We start from the raw sequence: 14,161 nt of genomic DNA, 5'->3' as shown, positions 1-14,161 counted from the left end.
ACGGGGGCTGGGCTCCGCTCCCTGGGAGGCTGCTGGCTATACCAGACAGGCCGGCAGGCACCTCACAGGCCGGTCCGGGCCTGCCTGGGCTCTGGGGAAGCCGCTGAGCCTCTCCAGAGCCAAACCACTCCCCGCGCTCCCCCAGGAGGCCAGGAGGGAGGGCTGGGCCCCTTCTCTCCAAGCCCCACAGGCGGTGGCCTGGTCCCACAGACAGAAGAGGAGGGAGGCGAGACCCCAGCTGGGAGCAGGAGAGATGGAGGTGGGAGCTTGCTCACCGACAGTGACAGAGACCCGGAAGAGCAGGGGTGTAGACGCAGATCCTGTTCCCTGGGAGCTTGACGGAGCCGCCCGCCCCACTCAGCTCACCAGAAGGGCCAGGAGCCCAGAGAAGGAGAGAGAAATGCCCAAAGCGGGTAAGCGGCAGGGCTGGACTCAAGCTTAGGGCTTCTTTCCACCAGCCTGGGTCCCTATAAGGACTGCACGTCTCTGAGCTGCAGGAGGCACATTCCTATCTGGAGACCAAGGACGCTTACAGCCCGCAGAGCACTAGATCGACCGAACAGACCCTCTCTGGAATTTCTTTCTCTAATCCTTCCTATGTCCTACCAGATCTTAGTCAAACTCAAGACAGAGGGACAGATTCGGGGCTCCGAGTGGACCATCAGCTGATCCACTTGTTGCCACCAGGTATCCATTCAAAAGGGATCAGGCGTGGTACCTGCTCCCTGAGCGCAGTCCCCAGGGAGGGTCCCCTGGTCTATTCTGCTCCAGTGGCTGCAGGGTCGCTCCAACTCTGAGCCGCGCCACGTGGAGGACCAGCGGTTGTAGGACAGAGCCCTCAGGAGCGGAGAGGGACTGAGACCCCCGAGGCCCGGCGGGCCCAGCAGAGAGGATGAAAAAGGAAGGTGAAAGAAGGTGAAAACAGAAAGCAAGCAGCCACTTTGGACCCGGTGACCCTGTGCACGAGACACCAGGGGGACCGCCGGGAAGCTGAGGGCTCGGGGACAGACTGGCACCGGCTGAGCCGCCAGGACGTGCCTGGGCCTCCCGCAGGCAGTGGGCCCCAGTCTCCCACATCAACACCGCCGCCAGTGCCGGCCTCCAGCCTCCAGCCTCAGCGGGAGGGCACGGGGCTCCCAGGGGGCAGGCTTGGCGGAAGGGCCCGTCCACCTGGGCACCAAGCAGACACGACCAGCTGTCGCCCAGGTATCTCTACACACGGACACTCTCCCCGCTCCCTGGGAGACCGCAGCCTGCGCGCCACCCCCCCCAGAAGGCCTCTGCGCTCTCCCAGGGCTCTCCCAAAGCCACTACCGCAGCCCCCCAACCACCAGGCTCCCCAGATGCCCCTCATCACAGGAGTCTCAGTTCAGCCGGTAAGTATCAGTCCCTTACTCCTCGATTCCATCGGAGTGGATGAACTTCAATCCCGATGGACTGAGACATTCCATCCAGTGGAGTGGACGGAACCCGCTAAGCGCTCATCAGCGCCGACTGCTAGGCCGGCCCTGGGCTCGTCTCTGGGCTCCAACGTGAGCTGCACACAACCCCTGTCTGGAGAAGCTCTTAGACTATTTACTTTATTATTTAATGAAGCAACACAAAAACCTTAGCCAGCGTTTCCTGAGAGCTAGTCGTCACCAGGCGCACTAGTATTTCACATACACTTGCATATTGAATCTCCACCCCAGCCCTGTGGAGTTGGAAGCTCCTACTTCTCACCTTGCCTGCAGGAAAGCGGGCTCGGAGGTGAAACCGTGCGTCTGACTCCAAAGTCTGTGGCTCCAAACCCACGGCCGGTACTTGGTCAAGTGAGCCTGTGGAAAACACTCTGCAGCTGGGACCCACCCTCTGCCTGTGGGAAATCCAGTAAGGCCTCCCAGAGGAGGTGACATTTGAGCTGGTTCCCAGGGAAGGAGTTTTCTGACGGGCGAGGGGGCGGGCGCCTCTGGTCCCCTCCGAGACAGCACGTCGTATGCTGTTGCCCCCCGGGGGCCCCTGCGGCTCCCGACCACCTGAAGGGAGGCTGGTGAGGCTGAGGAACGGAGCCTCTACGTTTATTTCATTTTAATTGACACACGTGCCTAGCCGTCCTGTAGAGGCTTCAGGCAGCCAACCCCACCCCCGGAGCCCACAAGCCTTTCAGGATGATTAAAATTTTACCACTTGGACACTTCTTTTTTTAAAGAATGGAAGTTGCTGATAGTGTTTTTAGAAATCTGGCAGACATTATTAGGTAGCCTTTTAATTTTAATGGAGATTATAGCTTTTTCAGAGAAACCTGTGGGACTGGGACACAGACTTGGAATGCAGGGAGCTTTGGGCAGAAGGATGGGAAGGACGCCCAGTGTAGGTGGGAGGAAGGCCAAGGCCAGCTCTGGACCTTCGACCATTACCACGCTTTTCTCTGATCAGACGGTAAGACCCCTGGGGGCATGGGCTGTGTCCTCTCCCTGCAACTTGCCAAGTGGGCATTCAATCTGTGTGGCTTTTGTTTGTTTTGATGGAGTTCTGAGTGCTTCCAGCACTGTTCATAGGACTGCCTACCGAGAAGAGACCAGTCACAGGGTGAGAGCTGAAAGGGACCCCCGCAACCAAGGAGGAAAGGGGTCAAGGACGGTCAAGGTCACAGAGTAAACAGAGGGCAGAGCCAAAGAAGGCGGTTGGCATGGAGCCAGTTTCCCTTCCCTCCTGCCCTGGTCCACTGGGGAGCGTACGGCACTCACCCTTCTCTGCCCCACAGACAGGGCCCGGTTTAGCCTCCCAGAGACCCCAAGGCGGACGGCCGCTCCTGCCCCGCGTCTTGGCCAAAGTCTCGTGAAGAGCTGGGGTCCCACTGCCCGGCCTCCCAGGGTGTGCACGACGCTGAGTCCAGAAATGAAAACTCTTGGGGGTTGGAACCCCGAGCACCCCAGCGGGAGGAAGCGGCCTACCGTGACGGACAGCGTCGGGGGGCAGAGCGGACGCTGACGTCTAGGCCCCCAGAAGCTTAAAGTCGAGCTTTGCTGCAGGGGCGGGGGTGGGGGTACAGGAGACGGAGCCTTAATTAATCTCTGTGTCCCCCCCAGCGGAGAGGAGGGTTAGGGCAACACCACTCACCGCCTCTCCCCACACAGGAAAGTCTGCGTCTGTCGGAGGACGGTGGTTTCATTAGCCCTGATTTATGTCACCTAATGAGATCCTTCCCCTCTCGCTGTCAGCCTCTCAGCAGATCAAAGGGAGGATATTAAGACAAAGCCAATTCCAACCAGTCCTCTGAGCTCTGCTGATGCCCGAGCCACCCTTCCCCTCCACCCGCCAGGAGAGTGACGGATGGGCGAGAACCCCAGGAGCAGAGAGAGCTTCCTTTGTGCACATCAAAGGTGACACCTGAGCCTTCCTCCAGGCTATTCCGCGTGTTTAATCGGCAGCAATATATAAAAATAATTACCTGCCCTCCATGGGGGAGGCAGGGAGGAGCCCCCATGTGCAGCCTTTACCAGCTTCCCCTGAAGACACAGACCTACAGATCTGGGCAGAAGGCCAGCTCTGTGGGTGACCGTCCCGGAATCCGGGGTGGGGACTACACAAGGCACCCATCCACGCCCCCGCCTCCCGCCGCTGGATTCCAGACAGCAGGCTGGCTTCGGTGGGCCTTCCTGGGCTGTCTGAGAGGCGTTAGCCTGTCCTGTGGCTGCCTGGGGCCAGGGCGCCTGCCCTCGGCAAGGAGTGCTATGGCTGGTGGGGGAAGAGGCAGATGACCCCTCCAGGGAGGGGCAGAGATGTCTGAGGTTCAGGGAACACGAGCAACACCCCAGTGTCTTAAAGGCCATCCCACCAGACTCTGTAGTAACAGATGCCATGGAAAAGGGTGCCGTGGGGGATGGGAAGAAGACGCCGGTTCTGCGTCCCTAACCCAGGGTCCGGTCGTCCCTCCTCCCGAGGGCCCCTGGCTCCCCGTGGACCAGTGTGGGAGCCGGGAGGCCACAGCTGCGTGGGGTCAGTCCCTTCCCCCCAGCCCCTACCTCCCGTCCCTCCACCGACCCCTCTGTCTGTCCGCCCATCCGTCTGTCTGTCCATCCATCCATCCACTCACACAGACTAGAGAACCACCCCCGTGTTCTGGGCTTGTCTTCCTCCTGCACAGAGTCACCTACGGCTTCTGGCCAACTCCGAACTCCTTAGCTTGGGCTTCAAGAGCCCATCCCCGGAATGACTCTCTCATCAGCCTCGTTTCTCAGAAGGGCCCCCCATTCTCCACTTCCCGTGGGAAATATGCGTCTCTCCCCACTTCCTGTCCCGAGTTCATGGTGTATTCATCTCTGCACCTCTGTAAAGGTCGGTGCCCTTCCTTGCCCTAGGCTCCCCCTCCTCCCCCTCAGGGCCCCCGACGCCCGTCACCTGCTCGGGCCTCACGGATTGACCCGTGAGCACCCCGCACCTCCGCCCGCGCTGAAGCCCTCGACACGGGAGACTAGACATAGGCCTCTCCCCTGGCCCAGGAGACAGGTCAGATACTCCAGTAGTTCCCAGTTAAAACAGAGGAAAATGTAACCACCTTCCCACTACAACACCTATGGAGACACAGAAAAAGACGAAACCGTAGACCTTGACCAGAAGCAACACTTAACCAGAACCTGACATCTCTGCCGGCCCTGAGGTCAGTGGAACTGAGGAAAACAGCCAGGAATGAGTGGTCTTCATCTGTTTTGCTCTGTGAAACAGAGGAGCCCCCAGCCTTAGACGGAAGGCGGAAGGCACGTCCCCCCTTCCCCATTTCTTCGGAATCGCGTTCCAGAAAACTGCACAGCCGCCTCCCCTGACTGTGTGAGCGACGCGTTTCCAGGCAGCCAGGGCTCCAGCCCCACCCCGGCACCCCAATCCCCACTTCTGTGTCCACTCAGAGACCCCGATTCCCGAAAACCACACGGCTGGAGGGAGGGGCGGGGGGCGGGGGCGCCTGCACCCTGGGAGGCCAGGGCCATCGCGCAGGAGGACAGCCTGAGTCAGGCATCTTGAGACAAAGCGGTTCTGGCCGTGGCTCCACTGTGGCATCACTTGAGGAGCCGTTAAACCTCTGGTGCTTGGGCCGGACCCAGAGCCCCTGAGTCGTCGGGTCAGGGTGGAGCCTAAGCACAGCATCGTTTAACATTTCCTCTGGTGCGTCTAATGTTCAGCCGGGAGCAAACCTTCACACCATGCAGTCCTTGGCCCAGGGAATCAGAGAACCACCCGCTGGGTGAAGTGGAAGATTCCACGCGGGACACCAGAGCTACGAGCCCCTGCTTAGGTGCTGAAAATCGGCCTGGGGATCACACACACCGACCTGCTTCCCATCCGTGTATCTGAGAAGGTGACTGAAACAGCCCCGGATGATGGAGAGCCAGACCGTGGGGAATCCACGTTGCCTCCTGGTGACAAACACCACGTCCCGATGAGATGCTGTCTCCTTAAAGATCAGGGGAAGCAGGACTCAAAGGGACATTCGTAAACCCACTGTCACAGCACGATGACAGCAGCCAAGAGGTGGAAGCAGCAATCCAACCGCCCATCACCGGATGATGGGTAAACAAAATGTGTACGTACACACAGTGGACTATTATTCAGCCCTTAGAAGGAAGGAAATTCTGACACCTGCTACCACGTGGACGAACCTTGAGGACGTGATGCTGAGTGAAATAAGCCAGACACAAAAGGACAAATACTGTGTGATTCCACTTACATGAGGTCCCTAGAGCAATAAATTCACAGAGACAGAAAGAGGAAGGGTGGGGGCCAGGGGCTGGGTGGGGGGCTGGGGAGTGAGTGCTTAACAGGTGCAGAGTTTCAGTTTTGCAGGATGGAGGGAGGTCTGGGGATGGATGGTGGGCACGGTGACACAGTGATGTGATGCACTTAATGCCACTCAACTGCACACTTGACTATGATTAAGATGGAATATTTTATGTTATATAGACTTAACCACGATTTTTTTGGTTTTTGTTTTAAATTTTTATTGGCGTATAGTTGGTTTACAATGTTGTGTTAGTTTCAGGTGTACAGCAAAGTGCATCAGTTATACGTATACATACATCCACTCCTTTTTAGATTCTTTTCCCATATAGGTCATTACAGAGTATTGAGTAGAGTTCCCTGTGCTGTACAGCAGGTCCTTATTAGTTACCTATTTTATATATAGTAGTGTGTATATGTCAATCCCAGTCTCCCAATTTATCCCCCCCCTTACCCCCTGGTAACCATAAGTTTGTTTTCTACATCTGTGACTCTATTTCTGTTTTGTAAATAAGTTCATTTGTACCACAGTATTGATAGTTTGTGTATAACCACATTTTTTTAAATAAAATTCTTTGAAAGAGAAAGAAAGAAGTTTAAAGCAACAAGTTTTTTAAATTCTGTAGAACATGAACATGATAATAGCATCCTGAAACCCAGGAAAAGATCAAATCTCTAAAAATAATTTATTACTAGAATGAGAATAAAAACATCCTCAATAAGGTACAGGAAACGATGACGTCGGTGGAACAGGAGCAGACACGCATAGGAGAGAAAAGGCGGAGACAGAGGAACAACAGCACAAAACGGGGAAAAGAAAGGTAAACTTCAAAGACAAACTGAAATGCGAGTGGGGCTGGGTGGGCAGGGAAGTTGCAGGAAGGGAAAGTTGAAAGAGCAAAACTGGGACATGCGTCCCAGGTGAGAGCGAGCGGAACCAGCACCGCAGAGAGTCAATCGGCCGTGAGAACAGGATGGGACGCTGCCCCTGACGTCACAACACAGGTCAGAACAACGAGACCAAAGTCATGAAAGCGGAGATCAGACGGGCGGGAGAGAGAATTCAATCTGAGCTTGAGCACTGCAGGTATTCAGAAGATTAACCCACAATGCACGAAGCAGAAGCACAACACAGCTATAATTTTTAAAAATTCTTTGAAGCTGAAAAAAATGTATTTTATAAATGTTTATTGTGTTCCAGGCAAACTGAAGGAAAAGTGATTCATACCCAGACACATGCTGGCTAAACTTTAAATTGTAAAGATAAAGGGAAAAACTTCCACAAGCATTCATAAGGAAGACACATGCTCTTCTCTAAGGAAAAAATGATGAGGGCAACCTCCGAATTTTCTGGCACACCACATGCCAGGGGAAAACTTGAGCTACATCGACAGGATTCTGAGAAAAATACATAATGATCCATGAATCTTATATCCAGTTATTTTGACATTTATATGTGAAGTCCACAAAAATATATTCTCAAATATGTAAGGGATCAGAAAATGTACTGAATGGGATTTTTTGGGCCAGAGTTAGGTGTAGCCTCATAAAATAAAACTAAAGGCCATGTTATAAAACAAATAGATGAGCAAAATATAACAGAAAAATGGACTGGAACTTTCCTTATCAAACATTAAAATACCAAAAAAGAAAAATCAAAACAAAACCCCAAACATTAAAATACCTAATTAAACAACTATTTGAGCTTATAAATAAGTACAGCAAGATTGCAGGATTCAAGATCAATACACAGAAATCAGCTGTACTTCTACACACTTGCAATGACCAATCCAAAAGTGAAATTGAGAAAACAATTCATCTTTAGCAAGTGGTGTTGGGAAAGCTGGACAGCCGCATGTAAATCAGTGAAGTTAGAACTCTCCCTCACACCATACACAAAAATAAACTCAAAATGGCTTAAAGACTTAAATATAAGACATGACACCATAACACTCCTAGAAGAGAACACAGGCAAAACATTCTCTGACATACACCGGACCAATGTTTTCTTAGGCCAATCTCCCAAGGTAATTGAAATAAAAGCAAAAATAAACAAACGGGACCTAATCAAACGCACAAGCTTTTGCACAGTGAAGGAAACCATAAACAAATCAAAAGGGCAATTTACAGACTGGGAGAAAACATTTGCAAATGATGCAGTCGACAAGGGCTTAAATTCCAGAATATACAAAGAGCTCATACAACTCCATAACAAAAAAAACAAACAACCCAATCAAAAACTGGGCAGACATTTCTCCAAAGAAGACATACAGATGGCCAACAGGACGTGAAAAGATGCTCAACATCGCTAATTATTAGAGCAGCGGTTCCCAACATTTTTGGCACCAGGGACCAGTTTCACGGAAGACAACTTTTCCACGGATGGGGGGATGGTCCAGGTGGTAATATGAGCGATGGGGAGCGATAGGGAGCGGCAGATGAAGCTTCACTCACTCGCCCACCGCTCACCTCCTGCTGTGCGGTCCAGTTCCTAACAGGCCACAGACCGGTACTGGTCCGTGGCCCTGGGGGTCGGGGACCCCTGTATTAGAGAAATGCAAATCAAAACTACAATGACGTATCACCTCACACCGGTCAGAATGGCCATCATTAAAATGTCTACAAACAATAAATGCTGGAGAGGGTGTGGAGAAAAGGGAGCCCTCCTACACTGTTGGTGGGAATGTAAATTGGTGCAGCCACTGTGGAGAACAGTATGGAGGTTCCCCAAAAAACTAAAAATAGAACTACCATATGATCCAGCAATCCCACTCCTGGGCATATACCTGGACAAAACCCTAATTCGAAAAGCTACATGCACCCCTATGTTCACAGCAGCACTATTCACAATAGCCAGGACACGGAAGCAACCTAGATGTCCATCAACAGATGAGTGGATAAAGAACATGTGGTATATATACACAATGGAATACTACTGAGCCATAAAAAAGAATGAAACAATGCCATTTGCAGCAACATGGATGGACCTAGAGATTATCATACTAAGTGAAGTAAGTCAGAGACAAATATCATATGATATCACTTATATGTGGAATCTAAAATATGATACAAATGAACTTATTTACAAAACAGAAACAGACTCACAGACATAGAAAACTAACTTATGGTTCCCAAAGGGGAAAGGGGGGGGGAATAAATTAGGTGTTTGGGATTAACATATACACACTACTATATATAAAATAGATAAACAATAAGGACCTACTGTATAGCACAGGAAACTATATTCAATACCTTGTAATAACCTATTATGAAAAAGAATATATATATGCATATATATGTATAACAATCATTTGCTGTACACAAGAAACTAATACAACATTGTAAATAAACTATATTTCAATAAAAAAAGAAAACAATTCAATTTACAATAACATCAACGCAAATAGGAATAAATTTAACAAAAAGTACAAAGTCTATACTTTGAAAACCATAAAACATTGTTGAAAGAAATTGAAGAATATCTAAATAAATGGAAAGACATATTCATGGACTGTTAAAAAAGCAACAGTCCCCAAACTGATCTATAGATTCAACACAACCGTTATCAAAACTCCCAGTGCCCCCCTTTTTTTTTTTGCAGAAGTTGCCAAGCAAATCCTAAAAATCCATATGGAAATGCAAGGGAGACAGAATAGTCAAAACAATCATGAAACAGAAAAACAAAGTTGGATGACTCACACTTCCTGATTTCAAAACTTACTACAAAACTGCAGTCATCAACACTGGACGGTGTAGGGACTTCCCTGGTGGCGTAGTGGTTAAGACTCCGAGCTCCAGGGGCCCGGGTTCAATCCCTGGTCAGGGAACTAGATCTCACACGCATGCCGGAACCAAGGAGCACGCCTGCCGCAACTAAGACCCGGTGCAACCAAATAAATAAATAAATTAAAAAAAAAAAAAAAAAAAAGACTGGATGGTCTATAAGGATAGATGTATAGGTCAACTGAATAGAACTGAGAATCCAGAAATACATTCATACATTTATGGAAAATTGATTACAAACAAGGATGCTAAGACAATTCAATGGGTGAAAGAACAGTCTTTTCAAAAAACAGCCTTTGGGGTGATGAAATGGTTTGTTGAACTCTCCATCTGCATACAAAAGAATGAAATTGGACCTCTATCTCACACCTTATACAAAAATGGACTCAAAACAGATCAAAGACCCAAAACTATAAAACTCTTAGAGGAAAACGTAGCTATAAATCTTCCTGACCTTGGATTAGGCAATAGTTTCTTAAACAAAACAACAAAAGAATGAAGAAGAAAGAAAACACAGATAAATTGGACTTCATCAAAATTAAAAACTTTTGTTCTTTAAAGGAATATCAAGAAAATGAAAAGACAAGACTCAGAATGGGAGAAAATATTTGCAAATCATACATCCGGTAAGGGACTTGTAACTGGAATATTTAAAGAACTGTTACAAATCAACAATAGAAAAAGACAATCCAGTTTTAAAATAGGCAAAGGATCAGAACAGAGGTTTCTCCAAACAAGATGAACAAATGGCCAGTAAGCACATGAGAAGATGCTCAACACCATTAGTCACTAGGATGTGTAAATCAAAACCACCACGAGACACCACTTCACACCCACGAGGAGACTATAATTACAAAGACAGTACCAAGTGTGGACACGGACATAGAGACATTGCTGGTGGGAAGGTGAGATGCTGCAGCCACCTTGGAAGATAGTTTGGCAGGTCTTCAAACAGTTGTCCATAGAGTTACCATGTGACCCAGCAATTTCACTCCTGGTTATACACCCGAGAAAACTGAAAACACATCCACACAAATGTTCACAGCAGCATTATTCACAAAAACCAAAAAGTGAAAACAACCTAACATCTACCAACTGGTAACAGGTAAACAGATCGTGTTCTGTCCACACAATGGAATATTATTCAGCCATCAAAAGGAATGAAGTACTGATAGATCCACGAATACACACATGGGTGACTCTTGACAACGTGCTAAGCGAAAGAAGCCAGACACAAAAAGCTAGGTTTTGTACGATTCCATTTATAGGAAATGTCCAGCATAGGCAAATGCAGAGAGAGAGAAAGTAGATTAGAGGTCTCAGGGGCTGGGGTGTGGGGGGCGGAGATGGGGAGTGGCAGCTCACGGGGATGGGTTTTCTTTTGGGGAGATGAGAATGTGCTGGAATTAGAGAGTGCTAATGGCTGCACAAGTTTGTAAACATGCTAAGAACACTCAACTGTCTACTTTTAAAGGGTGAATCTTATGCTGTGAATTATATCTCAAATTTTAAAAGTACTTAAAGCTAAAACAATTACCCCAGTGCTATGTTAGTACAGTCTCGAAGGAACAATAAACCAGGCCCCAACGCAATTTGTAAATATTTAACACATCATGAAGGATGCGTGTGTTTGTGAGGGTATGTGGTTTCAGAGAGAAATGCAGACAAGTTAACAAGCATCGCGTCTGGGTGGTAGAATTGTGGGTGATTTCTATTTTCTTTTTATTTTCCGTATTTTCTAAATTCTCTACAATGAGTCAGAACAAAAACAAACATGTTTTTTAAAAACAAACTGTGTCAGTGTATAATTAAGTCCCAGGCTCTGTTGCGCTCGGCTGGGGATGGCGCCTGTGTGGGGCAGGGCTCGGGGAGGGGAGGATTGGGGGTGAGCAGGCGAAGCCTCATTCCCTGGGGCCCCCTCTCTGGGGCCACTGCTGTGGTCCAGGCTCTGCCCCCCCCCCCGGCCTCCTCACTGGCCTCGTGGAAGGGCCGGCCCTCGCTGCAGAGCGGCCTCCTCCAGGCTGCCAGCCAGGCCTGCACCAAGGCTGCCTTCTCCAGGTCCAGCATTGCCCCCAGCCCCCCAGTTCACAGCCACTTCTCTGCTCAGCCTGCTCCCCTCCCAGCAGGGCCGTCCTTTCTCTCCGCTGCTCACCTTTCATTCTACCTTTGAAGCCCAGCTCGGGCGCTTCTCCTTGTGGGGCTTTGCTGCTCCTCCAGCCAGGAGGGACCCTGGCATCACGAAGCTCCTGCTCATCTCAGAAGCCGGCTGCCAGGCCCCCGAGAGCAGCAGCTCTGTGACTCGGTGTATCCTAACGGCCACAGTTAGACTCAGATGCCGGGGGTTCTCTAAAGCCCTAAAAGCTTTGGGCATTTATTTCGAGGCATTTTATGTTCGATGACAGTGTGTCCTTCGGGCCCTTGCTCTTGGCTCCAGGTAGATTCACGGTTACGCTGCCAGCCCAGCGATGCCCCCTTTGACTTTGGACCAAACCAAAGACCGTGTTGTCTGGAAACTATGACAAGATTGACGTGGAAAAGCTCCCAGTTCCCATTTTATGAAGACCTTAGTTTGGACCAACTGGAGATTATCGTGGCCGCAGAGGATGAATTTGGGTTTGCAAGGCCTGAAACGGATGTGGAAAAGTTAACACGTCCACAAGAAATTGCAGATCACACTGCAGATGAGAAAGACGTACAAGAACAAAGTACCAGACCTTTTCTCCACTGAGAGAGGACAGATGGTCCTGGGAGCGTCTGGACATGAGAACACATTGGTATTTAAACTCCCCAGGTGTTCTGCCCTTTAAAAGTAAATCTATGGAAAAGGAGAGAAAAAAAGAGAAGAGACTAGTCATGAAACCCCTCACCTATGCAGAAGAGTGGAAGGACCTGCACTTCAGATGAGCTCAGACTCGAACCCAGCTTGGACTCTCGTGCCTGCACGGACCTGCTGTGACCATGTCCTAACCTCCACCTGACGGTCACTCGCTGAAGCTGGTGTCTGACCGGCCCGGTGCGCGTGCTGACTGCCATGGAGGGAGAGCGGTGAGGGCCTCACACTCCCTCCGCACAGGGGCGACCGGCCCCTCAGGAGGACCCCACCTGGTTCTGCAGCAAAGCCTGACGGGGGTGAGGGCCCACCGCTCCAGCCCCCGCGGTCTCAGGGTCCCTCACGTGGAGTCTGCCGGCCCCATGGGTCAGTCTAATAATAAGCCTCATCACAGCAACGCCCTGCGCGTGTACTTGGGACCCTCCCGGCAGGACACAGAGCATCTCAGGAAGCTTCAGGGCTGTCACTTTATCATCCCCAGTTCGCAGCTCACAGAACCACAGCTCAGGATGTGCAGACAACTTTCACCTAGAAAGAGGTGGAACTGGCTTCCAAAGACAAGCAGCAGCGATTTCAGAGAAAGACCCCGGAATCGCACACACCCCTCGCAGCTGAAAGGAGACAGAGCCTCTGGGAGCCCCCAGCCCAGCCCGAGCCCACACGCCGCCCACCCAGGGTCGGCAGATACATGAGGCCTGGCCGCGGGGAACGTGAGCGGCCACTGGCCATGCCCCCTGAGCCTTACTTCCCTTCTCCCTCTGACTCCCAGGCTCCAAGTGGCTGGGGCAGTCAGATCCAGGACATCGGTCAGGTCTCACCAGGGAGAGATGGGCCAAGAAGGGTCCTGTCTGCCTGGGTCGGCATGGACCAGCCTCTCTCAGAACTCTCCAGACTTGCCAGAAGGTCACCACTTAGCATCCCACCCCCACCGCGCGCCGCCCTGCCCCCACTCTGAAACAGATCTGTAGGTAATACCTAAAGGGTATTTACTATGCCTGCACCCACACCCTGCCCTCCCCACCGATCTGAATTCTGATTACGTTCTCCTCCAGCCCCGGCAGCCAGTAGCAGCTGGCAGGCACCAGGTCAGCACCAGCAAAGACAAGAGAGCTCTGCCTGGATCCTTCCTGCTCTGCTCTGCTCGGGCCAGGGGGGCCAGGTCCTCCCCTCCTGCTGTCCTGGTTGTGAGAACTGAGGATTCCTGGTTCTGGTACTCAGTGTACTCAGCAGGCTCAGAGTCAGATGGAATCAGTCTAGGAGGACTTCCTGGAGGAGGTGTGTTGCATTGATTCAAGCAGTAGAGAGGCAAATCTTGGCAGAAAGGAAGAGGAAAAGCATCCTAGCCTGAGAAACAGCTCCAGCCAAGGCTTGGAGGTAGGAGAGGACAGGTTCAGAGAGCTAGGGACACGACAGGGTAAGTGACCTGGCTGGAGTGGGTCGAGGGCAGGTATAGGCACACCGACGTGAAAGCAGGTGTAACTCATAGGAAGACTTGTCCTGCTGGCCCTGAGGTCTGTGGTTTCTGATCAGAGGAGCAATATTATGAAAGTGGTGCCATCCAATGACCTGGGGGAGTCTTGGGCCCACCCTCACCTGGCCCCTCCGACCCATTCCGCCCCAGCAAGCAGCAGGACTAAGAATCGGGGAGACAGCTGGCTTCCAGCACCGCCACCCCCGGCCCCCAGACATGCTCTCCCCCTCTGTTTCCCCCCACTCCAGATGTTTGGAGGGAGGGTTTACTGCAGGCCCAGGTTAGTAGATGTGCAGCTGAGGGGCCGGTTAACAGGGCCAGAGGAG

The 14,161-nt window shown here is 51.0% G+C and overlaps 1 protein-coding gene across 1 annotated transcript in view; it reads right to left on the bottom strand.

The window, feature by feature from the left end:
• LGR6 (leucine rich repeat containing G protein-coupled receptor 6) overlaps positions 1–14,161 on the bottom strand; it is a 98,929-nt gene that overhangs the window by 43,821 nt on the left and 40,947 nt on the right. The window lies entirely within an intron of this gene.

The sequence above is a fragment of the Balaenoptera musculus genome, chromosome 1, assembly GCF_009873245.2.
Source record: "Balaenoptera musculus isolate JJ_BM4_2016_0621 chromosome 1, mBalMus1.pri.v3, whole genome shotgun sequence".
Lineage (NCBI taxonomy): Eukaryota > Metazoa > Chordata > Mammalia > Artiodactyla > Balaenopteridae > Balaenoptera > Balaenoptera musculus.
This window is presented reverse-complemented; position numbering and strand designations above follow the sequence as displayed.